Source organism: Palaemon carinicauda, chromosome 11 (genome assembly GCF_036898095.1).
Source record: "Palaemon carinicauda isolate YSFRI2023 chromosome 11, ASM3689809v2, whole genome shotgun sequence".
Classification (NCBI taxonomy): Eukaryota; Metazoa; Arthropoda; class Malacostraca; order Decapoda; family Palaemonidae; genus Palaemon; species Palaemon carinicauda.
In genome coordinates, this window is record NC_090735.1 from 131,430,785 (window position 1) to 131,438,284 (window position 7,500).

Below are 7,500 nucleotides of genomic sequence, written 5' to 3' on the forward strand. Positions count from 1 at the left end.
TTACTCTATCGTTATAAACACGAACTATTAACGAACAGTGTCGTAGACAGCACGCTTTGCTTGTGGGAATTCTAGGCAACATATTAATGAGTAAAGAATCAAAGCTATTTTCAACATTATATCTCAATATTTTTACATTTTTTAAATGTTCCTATAACACGAAATTAAACTGTAAAGTGTGCATCACGTAATTATTATTATTATTATTATTATTATTATTATTATTATTATTATTATTTTTATTATTATTATTATTATTATTTTTATTATTATTATTATTATTATTATTATTAGCTGAGCTAAAACCCTAGTTGGAAAAGCATGATGCTATAAGTCCAAGGGCTCCAACAGGGAAAATAGCCCAGTGAGGAAAGGGGGAAATAAATAATCTCCAAGAGAAGTAATTAATTGGAATATTTTAAGAATAGTAACATTAGAATACATCTTTCATATTTAAACTATAAATACTTTAACAAAACAAGAGAAAGAGAAATAAGATAGAATAGACTGCCCGATTGTACCCTCAAGCAAGAGAACTCTAACCCAAGACAGTGGCTTGGAAAGCCATGGTACAAAGGCTATGGCACTACTCAAGACTAGAGAATAATGGTTTGATTTTGGAGTATCCTTTTCATAGAAGAGCTGCATATTATAGCTAAAGAGTCTCCTCTACCCTTACCAACAGGAAAGTAGCCACTGAACCATAAAATAAAAAAAGAATTTGTATTAAGTGGAAAAAAAAAAAAAAAAACTTGGGCCTATAGCGATATTCATGCGGGTATGGTGTGTGGGACATGGTGCGAAGCGTTGATGTTTGCTGATCCCTATTAAGCTAAAATGTGGGATGTTTAATGTGCTATGTGGCATCGAAGGGCAAGGACACATTGGTTAACCACTCATCGTTTTCTGCTCTCACTTGAGAACCGGCTGTCCCTTGTCACCGTATAGTGAGAAGTGCTCGATATTTTCACGAAATGTTGTTCGATTAGATGAAATTCTTAAAAAATGGTATTATAATTTTGGAAGATTACGTTTGATGGTGGTTATTACGTAGTTCATTGTCAATGTAATTTATGTAATTTGAGACTAAACATTATTGAAGGTTCGTAACTTGTTTCTTTACGCTAGTTGCCCATTTTTGAAACACTATTTTTTTTTTTTTTTGTTCGTGGAAAAGAAACTAGTAATTCTTTTAGATGAATAACGAATTTTTTAGTGCCATGCAAAATAATTATTGAAGAATTCATTTAATAGTGTTAATAATTCACGACTAACAAATATCTAATGTAAACGAGAGATTTAGAAATCCCGCTTGGAAGCAGTGCCGTGAAATCAGCTCAGAAGTGCCATCGTCAGACTGAGCAAATGGTTCAGCAAAGTTTGGTGCAGGACGTCAACAAGCCCAGATGGCAATAGCGCCCTGATTGGCTTCAGTGTTTAAGCACAGGGGCAGCGACTGACGGGAGTGACTGGCTCTGCTAGCTAGCTGGCTGCAGAAGAAGAAGAAGAAGCAGTAGTGCCGGTGAAGGGGTGTTGTTGAGATAGAGCGTTGCATACTGCGTGACCAAGTTTTATTGCGAGGGATTCTCACAGTTATTTCGATTCTCCGAGTTCTTATTTTCCTTTTTTGAAGACTCCTCATCCTGTCATCTTCTATTTTGCTGCTGTCCTTTGTTTTCTGGATTGGCACATCTTTTTTCGCAAATATAAGAAAGGTTTTGATATCGCGCAAGAAGCAGCAATGTCGATCTGATTTATTGACATGTGAATACCAGGTAAGTGAGTCGTGTATTTTTTTTTTTATCGTTTCATTTTTGTAGTTTTTGAGTCGCATATAATGACGTATAGTAATATTATTTTTAGAAAATGTTACATTTATTGGAATATTCGTCTGGTGAATTATTTGAGAAAAGGTTGCATATATTGGAATATTCGTCTGGTGAATTTTTTGAGAAAATGTTGCCTTTATTGGAATATTCGTCTGGGGAATTATTTGAGAAAATGTTGCAATTATTGGAATATTCGTCTGGTGAATTTTTTTGAGAAAATGTTTTATTTATTGGAATATTCGTCTGGTGAATTATTTGAGAAAATGTTACATTTATTGGAAAATTCATCTGGTGAATTATTTGATAAAATGTTACATTTATTGGAATATTCGTCTGGTGAATTATTTAAGAAAATGTTGCATTCATTGGAATATTCGTCTGGAGAATTATTTGAGAAAATGTTTTATTTATTGGAATATTCGTCTGGAGAATTATTTGAGAAAATGTTTTATTTATTGGAATATTCATCTGGTGAATTATTTGATAAAATGTTACATTTATTGTAATATTCGTCTGGTGAATTATTTAAGAAAATGTTGCATTTATTGGAATATTCGTCGGGTGAATTTGAATGTTTTACTATGATCAATGTAATATTGGCGTTAAATGGGTATGTTTTGTAAAATAGTGGTGTGATAATGTGTTTTTTTTTTTTAGAATTTAATACATTATCGTTTACTTTAGGGCATTTGACCAAGAATTTACTCGAAATAATCGAAATTGGTTCAAATAATATCAGTTGTCCGATGAAGTAATAGACAGGCATTTGAAAGAAGAGTCAAGGTTGGACGCATACGGGTAAAGGGTAAAAAGAGAGAGAGAGAGAGAGAGAGAGAGAGAGAGAGAGAGAGAGAGAGAGAGAGAGAGAGAGAGAGAGAGAGAGAGCATTCTCTTATATTTTATACATATTTGTTACAATTTCAGTGGAACAAAGTATGGAAAAGGTGGTTATTTTTGCTTCCAAAAATTTATGTGAACAATCTTTAGAAAAATATATGGAAAATGTGATATTTGCACCATCCAAAAAATTGTGAACAATGATTACAAAAATATATGTAAAATATATTTGCACCATCCAAAAAATTAATGTGAACAATGTTTACAAAAATATATGCAAAATATGATATTTGCACCATCCAGAAATATTAATGTGAGCAATCCTTACAAAAATATATGTAAAATATGATATTTGCACCATCAAAAAAAAATTAATGTGAATAATGTTTACAAAAATCTATGTAAAATATATTTGCACCATCAATAAAAAATTAATGTGAATAATGTTTACAAAAATCTATGTAAAATATGATATTTGCACCTTCCCAAAAAATTACTGTGAACAATGTTTACAAGAATATAGGTAAAATATATTTGCACCATCCAAAAAATTAATCTGAACAATGTTTACAAAAATATATGTAAAATATGATATTTGCACCATCCAAAAATTAATGTGAACAATGTTTACAAAAATACATGTAAAATATATTTGCACCATTCAATAAATTGTGAACAATGATTACAAAAATATATTTAAAATATGATATTTGAACCATGTAAAAGAATTAATTTGAACAATGTTTTTAAAAATATATGTAAAATATATTTGCACCATCCCAAAAATATTATTGTGAACAATGATTACAAAAATATATGTGAAATTATATTTGCACTATATTATTTTATTAACGATAGTAAGTTTGCCTGGCTCAAAAAAAAAAAAAAAAAAAAAAAAAAAAAAAAAAAAAAAAAAAAAAAAAAACTCATAGCTTTGTCCTATCTGGGCCAAAGGAGCATTGTTATTAAAACAGAGAATCTTTTTTCTCAGAAGTTCGCAGTTTGTGAACCACCACCAACTTGACACATCTATTTCGTGTCTGCTGTTTAAGCCTCAGTGGACTGCTTTGTCGTGGGAGAGGCTTTGAAAGACTTGACATTGATACTTTTTCTTCCTCTCTTTATTTTGACGTTACTTTTTTTAGAATGATTTATTGTTAATTTGTTCTCTTCATTTATTTATTTCCTTATTTCCTTTCCTCACTGGGCTATTTTTCCTTGTTGGAGCCCCTGGGCTTATAGCATCTTGCTTTTCTAACTAGGGTTGTAGCTTGGATAGTAATAATAATAATAATAATAATAATAATAATAATATATTCATCTTCGCCAACTTTGTGGTGAAGGTTATATATGAAAGATATTTTTTTAATGGATTATTGTTTCTTAAAATATTTTGTTTTAATTGTTCATTACTTTTCTTGTAGTTTATTTATTTCCTTTCCTCGCTAGGCTATTTTTCCTTTTTGGAGCACTTGGGTTTATAGCATCCTGCTTTTCCACCTAGGAGTATAGCTTACTTAGTAAGAATTATAATTGATATTATGTTTTGATAGGCGTGTATTTATATATTTATATTTATATGTTTGTTTGTGATTCGCATAATTTAAAAACTATTTGACCGAATTTCATGAAATTTGGTGGGATGGTTGGCTATGATCCAAGGACAATTTTATTAGATTTTGTAAGGATTGGATCAAAGGTTAAGGTCGCGGAAAAGGTAAAATATGTCTTCTTGCTATATCGTGGATAATTTTTATTTGATTTGCATGAAACTGTTGCCAAAATGTGCATAATTCAATCGCCTATCTTGTAATATGGCGTTGGCGAAGGTATACGCAATACAGAGTGCTCGTTCTAGTTCTGCTTGTTGTTGGATAATGGTGGTGAACTACTGAAGCTTCTGGATAGTGATGCCTTTGATGCCCCAGTGCTTGGCTTAATGCTTAAATCCTATATTCAATTCAATTCAATTCTGGATAGTGATAAAATGATTTCAACTGGTGGCTTCAGATGAAGTGTTTGACGGAAATATAGATACAATTCGGTTATTGCTATTAAGGATACCCCATTGCAATAATCATTGGCTTATTTTCATAATTCTTTTATGTTTTGGGTACTGATACGTTGTTATTTTCAAAGATATGATAATAATTGTAATAGCTTTCACTATTGTACTCTTAAAAATTTGCATTTAAAAAACAGTAAATGTCTGGCAACATTTATTTCAGTATTTTTACCGTTTTAAAAACGTATGTATTGACTTAAAGGAGTGATATTACGGTCACCAACCCTTAAAAGATAATAACGAAGTAGGGTAAAATTACGGTCGCCTGTGTTTTACTGAAATATAGTTGAGAACAGTATATCTATACGGAGAATTTACGATTAAAATTACACGTTTTCTAACAGTTTATTCTTTTTCTTTTTCTTTTATTATTATTATTAATATTGCTATTATTATTAATATTGTTATTATTATTATAAGCATTTTTTGTACAAACACTAGTAGTATTGGTAAAAGACATGACCAATAATTACTACTTATATTTTTATATTATCTTATTATTGCTCATGTCTTTTACAGTTATTATTATTGTTATTATTATTATTATTATTAATATTATTATTATTATTATCATTATTATTATTATTATTATCATTATTATTATTATTATTATTATTATTATTATATCCAAGAACGGCAACGTGTGAGTCTCTAACTTCAAACATGTTCCTGGCCGTGAATAGATTATTGGAGCTTAAACCAGTTCAATCGAAGAGATTCTTTTATTTCCTGATTTTCATTAAATCTTAATCCTATCCCCGGGAGGAGTCTCAGCACGATATTTACTGTCCTCACAGGATTTTCCATTGAAGGAGAAGGCCGCTAATCCTGCACTCCTTTGGGCATGCACGCTCGGCCCCTAAGTATGAATAGTAATGATAATTAACTCCCATAAGTGTCAAGTCACGGGTTCGGCTGTTTGTATTTAGTGTAGTCTTTCCAAAGACTGTTCTTTGCCTTAGATTTAAATGTCGACTGACAAGTGACGTATGTGGCAACGATTGTATCCATTAATGTTTTATAGTTAAGTTAATAATAGTAATGATAATAATAATAATAATTATTATTATTATTATCATTATTATTATTATTGTTAATATCTTCATTATTATTATTATTATTATTATTATTATTATTATTATTATCATTATTATTATTATTAATAATATTATTATTATTATTAATATTATTATTATTATTATTATTATTATAATAATTATTATCATAATAATAATGATAATAATAATAATAATAATAAAAAGGATTATTATTATTGTCATTTATTGTTATTATTGTTGTTGTTGTTGTTGTTGTTGTTGTTGTTGTTGTTGTTGTTGTTATCATCATAATAATAATAATAATAATAATAATAATAATAATAATAATAATAATATCGTGATATCAAGCGGAATGTCATTGAATTAAAAGGTCATTATTTTCATTTTTCTCCTACGCCTATTGATGCAAAGGGCCTCGGTTAGATTTCTCCAGTCGTCTCCATCTTGAGCTTTTATATCAATACTTCGCCATTATCATCTACTTCACGCTTCATAGTCCTCAGCGATGTAAGCCTGGGTCTTCCAATTCTTCTAGTGCCATGTGGAGCCCAGTTGAAAGTTTGGTGAACTTATCTTTCTTGGGGAGTGCGAAGAACATGACCAAACCATCTCCGTCTGTCCCTCATCATGATCTGGTCCACATATGGCACTCGAGTAATCTCTTATAGTTTCATTTCTAATCCTGTCCTGCCATTTAACTCCCAATATTCTTCTGAGGACTTTGTTCTCGAATCTACAAAATTTGTTGGAGATTGTTTCATTGTCATACCACGACTCATGTCCATTCAGTAACACCGATCTCACTAAACTGATATATAGCCTGATTAATGTAATTTCAGGCGATTTGATTCCAAATTTTACTTAAATTGGTGATCTAATTTATATTAGAAATAAAGACTTCTATAAAGTAAAAAAAAATGTATATTATATCAGGTAGCAACAAATCAAAACAGATGTTGAATAGTCTCACTGGACCCAGCGCCCGGACACAATTGGCTTGAATCACTTACTAGGTTTGGTAATAATAAAGGAGAACTTTCTTAATGTAAACTTGACGTATTAGGCTGACTTATCAATAAGCAGGAAAAATACTAGAAACCCAAGTTTTAGCTAAAAGTGGATGCAGTGGCATGTGTCAGCGGATGTTAGAAGGAAAAAAAAAGAAAAGAAATGAAGTCTCTTGTGAACCTAAGCTTCCCGGATATTCATGTTTTGAGGCCCTGTGTGTTTTTGAGTTTACCATCGCTTCAGACATTATTATTATTATTATTATTATTATTATTATTATTATTATTATTATTATTACTAGCTAACTTACAACCCTAGTTGGAAAAACAAGATGCTATATGCCTAAGGGCGCCAGCGGGGAAAAATAGCCCAGTGAGGAAAGGAAATATGGAAATAAGTAAACGATGTAAGAAGTAATGAAAAATTAAGATGAAATATTTTTAGAAAATTAACAACATTAAAACATATTTCATATATAAACATAAAAACATTTGCTGTAAGTTTGAACTTTTGAATAAGATATTCTGTGTATAACTTGGTTGCATTTACAAAGTTGAGATTTACCTGAACTTGTTCAGTTTATAGATTATTTGTAATGTGTGTAATTGACGATACTCCTATTATTATTATTGTTATTATTATTATTATTATTATTATTGTTATTATTATTATTATTACTTTCTAAGCTACAGCGCTAAAAGGC

General features: G+C 30.1%; 1 protein-coding gene across 1 annotated transcript in view; it reads left to right on the plus strand.

The window, feature by feature from the left end:
- LOC137650218 (protein sickie-like) overlaps window positions 1–7,500 on the plus strand; it is a 312,402-nt gene that overhangs the window by 88,350 nt on the left and 216,552 nt on the right.